General features: G+C 34.8%; 1 protein-coding gene across 1 annotated transcript in view; it reads right to left on the reverse strand.

The window, feature by feature from the left end:
* The window catches only part of LOC143035892 (uncharacterized), an 86,102-nt gene extending 82,539 nt beyond the window's left edge, over positions 1-3,563 (reverse strand). Inside the window, exon 1 of the mRNA XM_076203061.1 lies at positions 3,482-3,563. The gene's annotated coding sequence lies outside the window, so the exon portion shown is untranslated. The remainder of the gene's footprint in view (positions 1-3,481) is intronic.
* Between the last annotated feature and the right edge of the window lie 8,937 nt (positions 3,564-12,500).

The following is a 12,500-nucleotide window of genomic DNA, read 5'->3' on the forward strand; positions in this document are numbered from 1 at the left end:
TGTATGTGTGTGTGTGTGTGTGTGTGTGTGTGTGTGTGTGTGTGTGTGTGTGTGTGTGTGTGTGTGTGTGTGTGTGTGTGTGTGTGTGTGTGTGTGAGTGTGTGTGTGTGTGTGTGTGTGTGTGTGTGTGTGTGTGTGTGTGTGTGTGTGTATGTGTGTGTGTGTGTGTGTGTGTGTGTGTGTGTGTGTGTCTTTGTGTGTGTGTGTGTGTATGTGTGTATGTATGTGTGTGTGTGTGCATGCGTGTGTGTTGTGTTGTGTCTGCGTGCCTTTGTTTATGCGTACATGTGTGTATATGTAATTCTGTGAATCAGGTGTTGGACTAGTGATCGATAGCTTTCATCTTCCCGAAAGAGAACTAATGGTTAATGGATAGACCAATCTATAAGTAATGTTTTCACTTAACAAACAAACCTCTTACCCCTTGCTTAAGGGGAACAGTAACTGTTTTCTGTATTAAAAAAAAAAACACTCAACCTCTGAGAAAGGCTCGATCTCGGACCTTTAGGCCAAGAGCCAAGGACGCTAACTACTGCACGAGTAATCCTACATGCGTCTATGCGTATGCACATGTGCGTATGTGAGTCTGTGTATGTTAATGATTCTGTGTGTATGCATCTGTTCATATGTACGAGACTTCCGTTGCACGTGTGTATTTTGGCATTTTTATGTGCACTGATACCAAAGAAATATATACACTGGGGGGGTCTGCCCTCTGTTCAAATAGCGTCTGAACTAACATTTTCCACGTTCAAAGTTAAGTCACTTGATGAGTGATATTACTTTCTTTTTTTGTTTTGGTTTTGGGTTAATTTTGGCGAGAAAAAAAATTGATTTCCTGAAGAGACGGAAGCCTCTTCTCTAGTTGCAACTACCGGTGGGATATCAGACACTGAATTTTAATTTCGCGTTGTTTTCGTTAGATAATGATAATAGTAGATAGATGGTAAAGGGTACATAGGCTGAGGGATATACTTTTATTCCTAACTAGTTTCTTGTTATGTATAAATTGGCCAAATTGACTTCGAACATTATTCCTATGAAGAAGCCAGCGGCAGGCGTCGTTGATTAGTGTTACGGTAAAGTGCCATTTACACGATGAAACAGTTTGACAAACCCGGTTTGTCAGACAAGTGTTTGAAGTGATGTTTGACCGTGTGAATGGGATATTCGGTTGTCAAATACGTTTGTCGAACGTGTTTGACAACCAAATACCCTATTCACACGGTCAAACATCACTTCAAACACTTGTTTGACAAACCGGGTTTGTCAAACCGTTTGACCGTCTAAATGCCCCCTTAACACACGTTGCCGTGTCCCTTTCTTGTTATGTATAAATTGGCCAATTTGACTTCGAAAATTCTTCTTCTGGAGAAGCCACTCAGACGAAACTAATTAGGAATGAAAGTATTTCCCTCAGCCCTTGTTTCCTTTACCGCCTATGCACATTCGTCACAATGTTCAAATAATGATAATTAATAGTAATAATAGTATTATTAATGGTAATGACAATAGTAATGATAGTGTTAATGATAGGATATGTGATAATATGATAAATTGGTAATTGATATTATAATTAATGTCATTATACCATAATATATAACAGTAATATAATAACATTTACGATAGTATGATAATATAGTAATATGATGATATAGTGATATAATAATATAAATTTATACAACAAATTAATAATATAATGATACAATGAACCATTAATGTAATAATATAATAATGATATGATATGATAACAACATAAAATGTAACATGATAACAACATACAGTAATAATGAATAATACTATAATGTAATATAATGGTATGATATCATACAACATAATGAAGAATATGATAATATAGTTTAATGTAGCAATAGAATACAACAATGATAGCTTATCGTGGCAAATCTAGAACAAAATAGAATCGTCTATACCCAGTCAGGTGACCTTGAGGTTGTCCAAATCTCACGTGTTTGCGAAAGAACGAATTACGTAATTCGGAGAACCAAGAAAACAGCTCATGTGTGATTTGACGTCATCCTATATATTTGTTGGTTTATTTATCTTTTTTTGCTTATGTACTTATTCATTTATCAATTCATTTATTTATTTATTTATCTATTATGTACTTATTTACCTATTGATACACATTCATTTATCTGTTTGTATATTCACTTAATTAATTTATTCATCTATCTATTCATCTATTCATCTATGTATTTATCTACTTATTTAATTATTCACTTATTTATTTGTCTATCATATATTTACATAATTATTCATTCATATATCTATCTACTTATTTATTCATTTATTCATTATATCATTCTTATTTATTTTATTTGTCGTAAATGATAACATGAAAATGTTGCCAAAGATATATAATGTATTTTATGATTAATGACAACAGCAATCCATAATCACCAGAGACAGCTTTGTTTATACCGAGGTTGGGAGCAGAATAAATAAATAAATTAATAGATAAATGAAAATGTATATATAAATAAATGAGCACAAAGATAAATAAATAATTGAACAAGTAAACACGAAAAATGGGCGCACAAACAAATCACTAATTGGCAAGTATTTGGTGTTTATCCAAAAGAAACATGAAACTCTAGGATGTAGTACATTTAATTGACAGGCGCTGAAACAGCCCCGGAAGAATCTTGGTACTGTGATACATCGCATAGACATATATTGCTGTATAATATACATCTGTTGGGTCTATTGTATTAGCTTGTAATTAAAAATTTTCTGTTTCTTTTAATCTAATATAATGTTTAATATGAAGGGTGTTTATGATTTTTTCTATTAGATATCATGTCGATATATATAATATATCTAAAGAAAAAGTATGTCACGATATCACACTGTTATATGACCCAGCTTGAGTGGGACATTCAACAATGAACGCTTGTGTTTTGGAAATAGTTGACTTATTTTTATATACAACAGAGACTTGTTTAGTTTCTTGAACACGTGATTGTGCTTTTAGAAGAATTGAATCGTCTTGCGTTAATAAAGAAAAATATATAAAAGCACTCCATCCTTCTGCACAAGATCAAACACTTGAGTAAAATCGTCTGGCGATAGACAGAATAGAATTTGTAAAGTGAGTCATTGAAAGAAAATTTTTGTTTGGATCACACATAGTTAACATCACTTCAATTGGATAGTTCACGTGTCGAAGTAAATCTTCCAGGACAGTTGCACTTATGATATTCTGTCTGGTTTTGGTGTCATTTAGTGTTGCCAATTAACAAGTTTTCATTGATTCAGTTTATCGCTATTTGAGATGAGCTTTTCCATGCTGTACTAAGTTTTTGAGCAAACATCACTATTACACGACTAAGTCCGACAACTATCATTTCAGTTTTGTCACAATTTCCTCTATTTTTTCTTCATCAACGGAATTTTCAAATCGCGCCACTTTATTCGAAATTTTAAAAATTTGAATTCAAATGTTTGAACGACATGTTACCTTTTTTGAAATTTTGAATTGCAACGTTTTCTCTGAACCGTTACTCGACCGCATGGCACTTGCTGGCACTCTGGGAGCTGCGTGCGTACTGGGCAACCCTCAGCTTGGCACACACGTACGCACGAACGAACGTACACACGCACACACTCACACATATACACACAGGTTCTCACACACGCACGCACGAATGTACGCACTAACATGAACCCTCATGGTCGTTTTTGGCTACCGTGTTATGAAGAAAGGAAACTGAGGATGAGACAAGGGGCTTTCCGTTAGCCACGATGAGTCTCCTGAAATGATCTCAATATTCAGAATGAAATATATATATATATATATATATATATATATATATATATATAAACAAAGTATATATATATATATATATATATATATATATATATATATATATACAGTATATATATATATATATATATATATATATGTATCTATATATGCATGCAAAATAACCACATGAGAAGGGAAACTTGTAGACAGTAAGTACAGTACTTTCGTATATTACATCTTTAGTCTGAAGATGTAATATACGAAAGTACTTACTGTCTACAAGTTTCTCTTCTGTGGTTATTTTGTACTTTTGTATCACGGTGATGTGATTGTATATATATATATATATGTGTGTGTGTGTGTGTGTGTGTATGTATGTATATATATACATCAACAGCATTTTCCACCTTGCAAAGAAAGTAGCCAGTCAAAGGCATAAATCCACTCCCACCCATTTCATCCCCACATACTCCAATCCCATTCACCACCCCTCTCTCCCTCTTTTCTTCTCTTCTCCAGCCAGAATGAAATGAAATAAGAAAAATAATATAATGAAAGCATAACTTGATAACTGTCATTATCAACTTGACAGATTTTATGCTCTATACCGGTAATCAACTTAATTCGTCTGACGATTGGCCAAATATATCTGTAATGTCTTTCGATTACTAAGATTAATATTAGCTGATTAATATCACCTACCACTAGACTGAACAAAGTTACTAAATTTAACTAGAACGTGTTAACAGATAAACCTGATTAACAATTTGAAGACGAGAATTTTCTAAATCATGTTAGAAGAAAAGAATCAAAATAACCATTATATTATGAGGATATAAAGATTAGATTCTGGGAGCCTTGTATTGTAAATTCGACTTTAAAAACGAGACTATTAAGAAACCTCGTTAGGAACTCATCTCACGCTTGACCTTGAAGAACTTTAATCTCGAGACATTGAGACAAGTTAGTTGGTGAAGACAAGCTTAGACACGGCTCGTGGTCCGAGTTTTATTCCTGACTAGTTTGGTTCTAAGATTTCTCCAGGAATAAACTGAGAGCGAAGCTCATCAGGAATAGAACTCCAGTCTATACCCGTGTCTTTCTCTCTCTCTCTCTCTCTCTCTCTCTCTCTCTCTCTCTCTCTCTCTCTCTCTCTCTCTCTCTCTCTCTCTCTCTCTCTCTCTCTCTCTCTCTCTCTCTCTCTCTCTCTCTCTCTCTCTCTCTCTCTCTCTCTCTCTCTCTCTCTCTCTCTCTCTCTCTCTCTCTCTCTCTCTCTCTCTCTCTCTCTCTCTCTCTCTCTCTCTCTCTCTCTCTCTCTCTCTCTCTCTCTCCGTTTTCTCCTTTTTTCTTTGTTTTGCCAGCACGTGCCTCTCGTTAAGAAAGCTGTTGACAAAGCCAGAGTTAAAGTCACATATCTGAGAATGAAAACGGCAGTAACGCTGACGACAATAAAGAGGGTAAATATGACAGTATCATTGTACTTGTAGTACCTTTGACATTGACAGTGACGGCGACAATAGAAAGGTTATAGCTATGGATGACTATAGCTCTCGAAACGATGATAACAATGGGTCTGTCATGGGTAGTACAACGAGTGATAGTGACATAAATGGTGACAGTGATGACGGAGGTAACACTGACAGTGATGGTGAACAGCTTACTGACTAATGTGATGATAGAATCATGTAGAAGAGTGTGATAGTGATACAGTTCCAAAATAGTGAAAAGTAACTTTTTTTTAACAAATAAGTAAGAGCTACGAAAAAATGTATGAATGAATAATTATGATAACGACAGTGATATTAAGAATGATATGAAAACAACATTATTGGTTATGATCACAATAACGATGAATCTAAACATTAACATAACAAGATCAATAACATTAACCATAACATTCGCAACAATATCAATAACAATGCTACTAATAACATTACCCATTCACGATCATATAGGAACAACATTCCCATCAATAACAGCCATTCTAAACGTCAATAACAAAAACCTCATCAACAACATTAACAACAACAACAGATTCAATAACGATGACCACACCATCAATAACAACGAGAACGAAAAAAAAGAAAAAAAGAAAAAGAAAAAGAAAAACAAGGGGAAGAAATGAGGCGTGTTTTACAAAGACAACAAAACCAACATATCTGTGAAAGTCGACACCAAATCCTCCGAAATATTTGTCTTTGATGTCCCATAGTGTTGTCTCTCCAACAAAACCACAGATTTACGAAAATCGTGTTTCTTCTAGGGACCAATGAATATGGATTGTAGCGGGAACATAGTTTAAGATGAAGAATTTGTTGGTTTTCAATGGCCCAAATAACCAACGAAATATATATATATATATATATACATATATATATATATATATATATATACATAAATATATACATATAGAGATGTATATATGTATATATATATACTTTACATATATATATATATGTATATATATATACATATATGTATATATATATATGTGTGTGTGTATATATATATGTATATTATATATATATGTATATATATATATATATATATATATATATATATATATATATACGCACACAAGTCGTATTGAAAAAGACAGCATTCTGGCAGCTGATAATCTTCTAATTAGCATTTTCTAGGTTTCTAACAAGGATCAGGTCACCCCCGAATAAAAGGATCCTTGTTAGAAACCTAGAAAATATTAATAAGATTATCAACTGCCAGGATGCTGTCGATTTCAATACTACTTGTGCACAAGAGAATCTGCTCTCTCACATTTTCGAATATATATATATATATATATATATATATATATATATATGTATATATAGATATATATATATATATATATATATGTATATATACATATGAAGTTCTGTAAAGTGTATGACATTTAATTTGATTTATATTCCAGTCTTATTTTGAACTTATTCATTTGTTTAGTTTCCGTTTTTTTTTTTTTACTCCGTCTTATACTACTATACATAAATGACATAGAGTTTCCTTATGCTTTATTCCATTTTGACCTGACATTCGATTCATCTACTTAATAATTTTTTACCTTACTACATACATTTTTCTTAGTTTATTTATTTATTTATTTATTTTTATTTTTTTGCATTTTGTTGATCCCCTTTTTTAGTGAATTAGAAAGCTAATTATATATAAATTCTATGTGTACGAGTATAATCATCATAATATTTTTAGCAATTAAAAATAAAGAAAAATAGAAAACAGGTGCTAAGTATTCAACTGGAAGTGTGTACGTTTTTATTATAGGATGATTATTATGAAAACACAATTTTAAATAAAACATTTAAAAATCTTTATGTTCATTTCAAGAAAGTAATGCAGACGAGTCAGTACTCTAAATGAAGCGCGTGCAGCGTTGGTTTCTACCTCTCTGTTCTATTCCATTTGGTGCCAGTGACTGCCACATGCCCTAGGAATCTACACACATACCTGTAGTCGAGAAAGAAAGCATTTGTTACAGCTAAGCGCCTCTTGACGTAAACCCTCTACCTTTTTTTTTATTTCCTCATTAAGGTCAACTTGAGAGCTTTAGTCTTCGGGTTTATAGACCAATGGAGTCTGTGATATTTAACAAAAGTTTCTTGAAATCTAGTGATAACATTAGACCATGAGAAACTGCAATGTTATAATACATTTGTAAATGTACACTTTAAACCCACAACCCACTATTGGAGAAATAATATCAGAAGTACAGGAAAACTGCATATTTCGACTACTATCTGTAAACTCTTCATTCTGCTGAAGATTACTACAGATAGTAGTCGAAATATACGGATCTCCTGTACTTCTGATATTATTTCTCCGACAGTGGGGTTTTAAGTGTACACTAGACCATGACTTTGACCGTTGAGCGGAAACCCAAGTCTGTATTGGATAGAATGGTGACGTCTTCTCTTTTTGAGCAAAATAAAAAAAAGAGAGAGAGAGAGAGAGAGAGAGAGAGAGAGAGAGAGAGAGAGAGAGAGAGAGAGAGAGAGAGAGAGGAGAAATGTCTGCTATGTCACCTATGCACGCCAGCTCGCTCGGGCATCCTTTTTCGCTGAAGACAACTGTGAACATTTTGTATGTTTATGTCATTATTTGTCTGTGTTAATGGAACTATCTGTATCATTATTATTACCTTTTAGGCAGTAAGGGTAGTAACAGTAAGGATAGTGATATAAATGGGAGTATACATATATATATATATATATGTATATATATATATATATATATATATATATATATATATATATATATATATATATATATATATATACATAGGCAAAGAAATCACAAACAACACGTGATTCACAAAATACGCAAGTAACCACGTTTTCGTATATTTAAGACATCTTCAAAGGCATATATACATATACCACTAATACGAAACGATAATCTTAGCATAATTAATTCTTCAGACAACTTGTATAATTTCGTATGATATTTTCGTATACTCTCGATCTCTGTCATGAGAAAAAGGAAATCCATACTGGCGGCGACCATGGAGACCAAATTACGGACAGATTCTGACCAATTTAGTCCATTTCCTGCCCTTGGTCCTCCCGAAACGACTTGCCCAATCACCCCCTCGTACAATAAGGAGTCCAGATGGTCTGGTGCTTAGTGCGCATGCGCTCGTAACCATAATGTTAAAGGTGGTTTCTGGTCATGGATGGTATATATATATATATAATATATATATATATATATATATATATATATATATATATATATATATATATATATATACATATATACATATTACAGGTGAAACATGTAATCACACATTTGTCAATCACGGTAAAACCACTGTTGGAGTAGAAAAGACTGGCAACGGGGAATCTAAATATTTTGATTGCAAACTGCAATCCACTTAAGTAGATACACTTAAGAGAGAGCATGCTACTTCTCATGTAAAGGGTGCTACTTAAGTAGCACGCTCTCTCTTAAGTGTATCTACTGAAGAGGATTGCAGTTTGCAATCGAAATATATAGATTCCCCGTCTCCAGTCTTTTCTGCTCCAACAGTGGTTTTACCGTGATATATATATATATATATATATATATATATATATATATATATATATATATATATATATATATATATATATATATAAATTTCTATCAACCACAATACACTTTCATTCTAAGTCGTCAACATCTAGAGACTCGAGGAGGCCAACAACATGCAGAAATTGAAGCGAGGTACGACTATCACGTGACAATTTTTAGTGAAAATATATCACCTTTGCATCATCTGTATGTCTTATTGATTTATTCATTTTTCTCTATTTCTATTTTTTTTTTACTTGTTTATCTATTTATCTATTCATTTATGCGATTAATTGTTTATTTGTTTATTTGTATTTATTTATCAATTCAGTTATTGTTTATCTGTTTTTCTACTTTTCTATTTACTCGTTTATTAATGTTTTTTTATTTATTATCTTTAGCATAAGCTGCGCTGGGAATTATTTGGGAACCATATTTGCAAAATATATAAATAATTCCTAACTCACCCTTTACAAGAACGGTTGGAATGCACCCGCTCCTGTGTGTGTGTGTGTGTGTGTGTGTGTGTGTGTGTGTGTGTGTGTGTGTGTGTGTGTGTGTGTGTGTGTGTGTATGTGTGTGTGTGTGTGTGTGTGTGTGTGTGTGTGTGTGTGTGTGTGTGAGTGTGTGTGTGTGTGTGTGTGTGTGTGTGTGTGTGTGTGTGTGTGTGTGTGTGTAAGTGCGCACATGTGTGTGTAGATGTACGTATGTGTATGTATGCGTAAGTGCGCGCGTGTGTGTGTGTGTGTGTGTGTGTGTGTGTGTGTGTGTAAGTACGCGCGCACGTGTGTTTGTGTGTGTGTGTGTGTATGTGCATTTTGTGTGTACTTGTGCATATGTGTAGATGCGTACGTACGTGCGCACATGCGTATATATTTTCAGAACCCAGACTTCCTTTCCGTCAGATTTCAATGACGCGGAAGTCAGCTTCCGGAAGTTCCCGGTGGGCACTCGGCACATTTTATTATGGCCAAGGGCGTGATAGTTTACCCAGCTGGGGTCCAGTAATGAATAAGATGATTTATGTATTACGGGCGGGCCACCGGCTGCGCCCGTCCCTGCTTTGCAGGGGGCTTGACCTTCGGCTCTTTTTCAATATTTACAAAATGAGGAACAAATAAATATTTTCTCTCCTTCTCTTCTTTTCTCATCTTTTCGTCTCTAGAAAGAATAAAAGTAACCAATGAATAAACAAAACAACTCTTACCACTCTAATGACAAAATGTCACACTGTTGATTTCGGAAAATGAGAGGAGTGTATGAAATATTTTTCATATATATTAAGATCTCACACTTCTTGGGACCCATGCAGATCCAACCAGCTAACTCAAGGTCGTGAGAGTGTATCCTCTTCCTTCACCATCTCGCTACGATGAAAGACTTTACTAATTTTGTTTAGGCTAACGACAAGAGAGTTTGTTCGGGTTTGGGTAGGAAATCGCGTTGAAGGTGAAACTGTGATGAAACGCTATACGTTGTTTATTCTGGCTGAAAGCAACGATTTCATTCACACGTTGACCGGTGGCGCGGGATTGTGTACACGGATAGAACCGCTGGTGAACTGCAGTCCGTGGTATGGCTTCGTATTGAGGGGTTTAGATGTCTGTATGAGGGAGAGGAGTCTGCCTCAACAAAAAGAAAGTGTCTTTAGTCATGATTGATGATAAGGCTTAAGGTCACAAACTCCCCCCTATCGGGAGGCTAGAACGGTGCCCCTTACAAAGGACTTTGTAGCGTGGAATTTCATAAACCATGCCCTTCGTTCAACTTCGCCGGTGGCAGGGTTTGAACCGCCCTCCCCTCGACCCTCGCCGCAAGTAACGACGCCCTAACCAGCTCGAGCCACGGTAACGTTTATGAAGATTTTGATTTGGTTCTTCCTTCGGCTGATTAAAATCTCCTGTCACCGTAGCAAGTGCCAGGTATGCGAATCCTCACCCGGCTGCAGTTATAGTGCAAGCAAACAAACAAGCAAACAAAACTCGACCAGAATCAATACCACAACCCCGAACCTTGTCTAAGATGGGACATCACCGCCCGGCGTTTGCAGCACCCATATCTGTGGAGAGGTCTGCCGCTCTATCAGAGTGTCTAAAACAAAGGACGCCTGGTTAATGCGCCCTTTTATCCCTCAAATTCCCACCTCTGTAACATAGGCTCCCCTCCGGCTGTCCCGTACTGGCCCGGCCCAGCTGTGACGTCCGTCTGTTTGTTCGTGTGTCCGTTTCTCCGGGCTTCTGGGTGGAGCTTCTATGGCCATAAACCATCCGTGCATGCACTTCCACCCTACCCCACCCTACCCCCACTCCCCTCCACTCCCCTCCACTCTCCTCCAAACTCCTCATTTCCCCTTACATGCTCTCTTCCCTCGTAATACTCTTTACCTAAACAATGTAGTCTTTACATCAAATTGCTAAAGATGATAATGAGTTACAGTGACAAAGCATGAGGGCCAACGGAAGGCCTTTTGGTCTATAACGAGGTCAGAGTTAGGAGAAAAGAATACAATAAAGAAGTATATAAAATTTAAGAGAAAATATACATGTATATATACTTTTTTAAACTTAGAACCCACTGTCGGTGAAAAAAAAAGTGAGATGATTGTTCCTGTATATTTCGACCACTCTCTGTGGTCCTCTTCAGCAGAATGATTACAAAGGTATAGAACAAAAATATATACATAGTAATGAGGTACATGAAGGGGGACATGGGAAGAATTTTTTTTTACCAATGTGTTACGTCATTAGTGCAATCTAATGTATATATACACATAAACATACACAAGATTGGTAGATATGGCAGCATTTCACATTTCACAAAGCAGGAGGACCAACGGAAGCCCTTTTGGTCTATAACGAGGTCAGATGCAGGAGAAAAGAATACAACAAAGAAATATACAGAAACCTAAGAGAAAATATACATGCATATATACACATATACATACACAAGATTGGTTGACATGGTAGCATTTCATATATATGTTTATTCAGATGAATTCCCAAGCTTTGAGTAGTACTACATTTAATTGCTTTTTTGGAAGATATATCATATTTATTACGTGGTTAGGGAATATATATCTACCATAAAGATTGTCTTTCCTGACTAGTTAATGGACACTTGTTAGAGAATATTATAATGTAGATATTCTTTTATTGTATTTTAAGTATTTTCTGTTTAATACAGGTTACAATAGGTTCGTGCAAAATATCTTAGAAACGTCTTTAGAATACTTGTTTTCTATTGAAGATACTAGAGAAATTGTATGCTATTAACAAAAGTATGTATGACATTATTGATATTAATAAAGATAGATAAATTTGCCAAATGATTGTTCATATATATATATATATATAATATATATATATATATATATATATATATATATATATATATATATATATATATATATATATATATATATATACATATATATTCTTGCATCTCACCAAGAACACTACTTTATTACCATGTCATTGTTTTGTATATACATATATATATATATGTATATATATATATATTTTTTTTTCTTTCTTTTTTCAATTCCTGTGACACTGCCTCTAACTCAGGGCAGTGGGCGAGATGCAGGGATGACCCGTCATCCAGAAGGTGCCAAGATAAGAGGGAGGGAAGAGGGTGGAGGGGAGTGGAGTATGTTAGGGATGGA

This window comes from Oratosquilla oratoria, chromosome 19 (genome assembly GCF_046742065.1).
Source record: "Oratosquilla oratoria isolate Oo_2021 chromosome 19, ASM4674206v1, whole genome shotgun sequence".
Lineage (NCBI taxonomy): Eukaryota > Metazoa > Arthropoda > Malacostraca > Stomatopoda > Squillidae > Oratosquilla > Oratosquilla oratoria.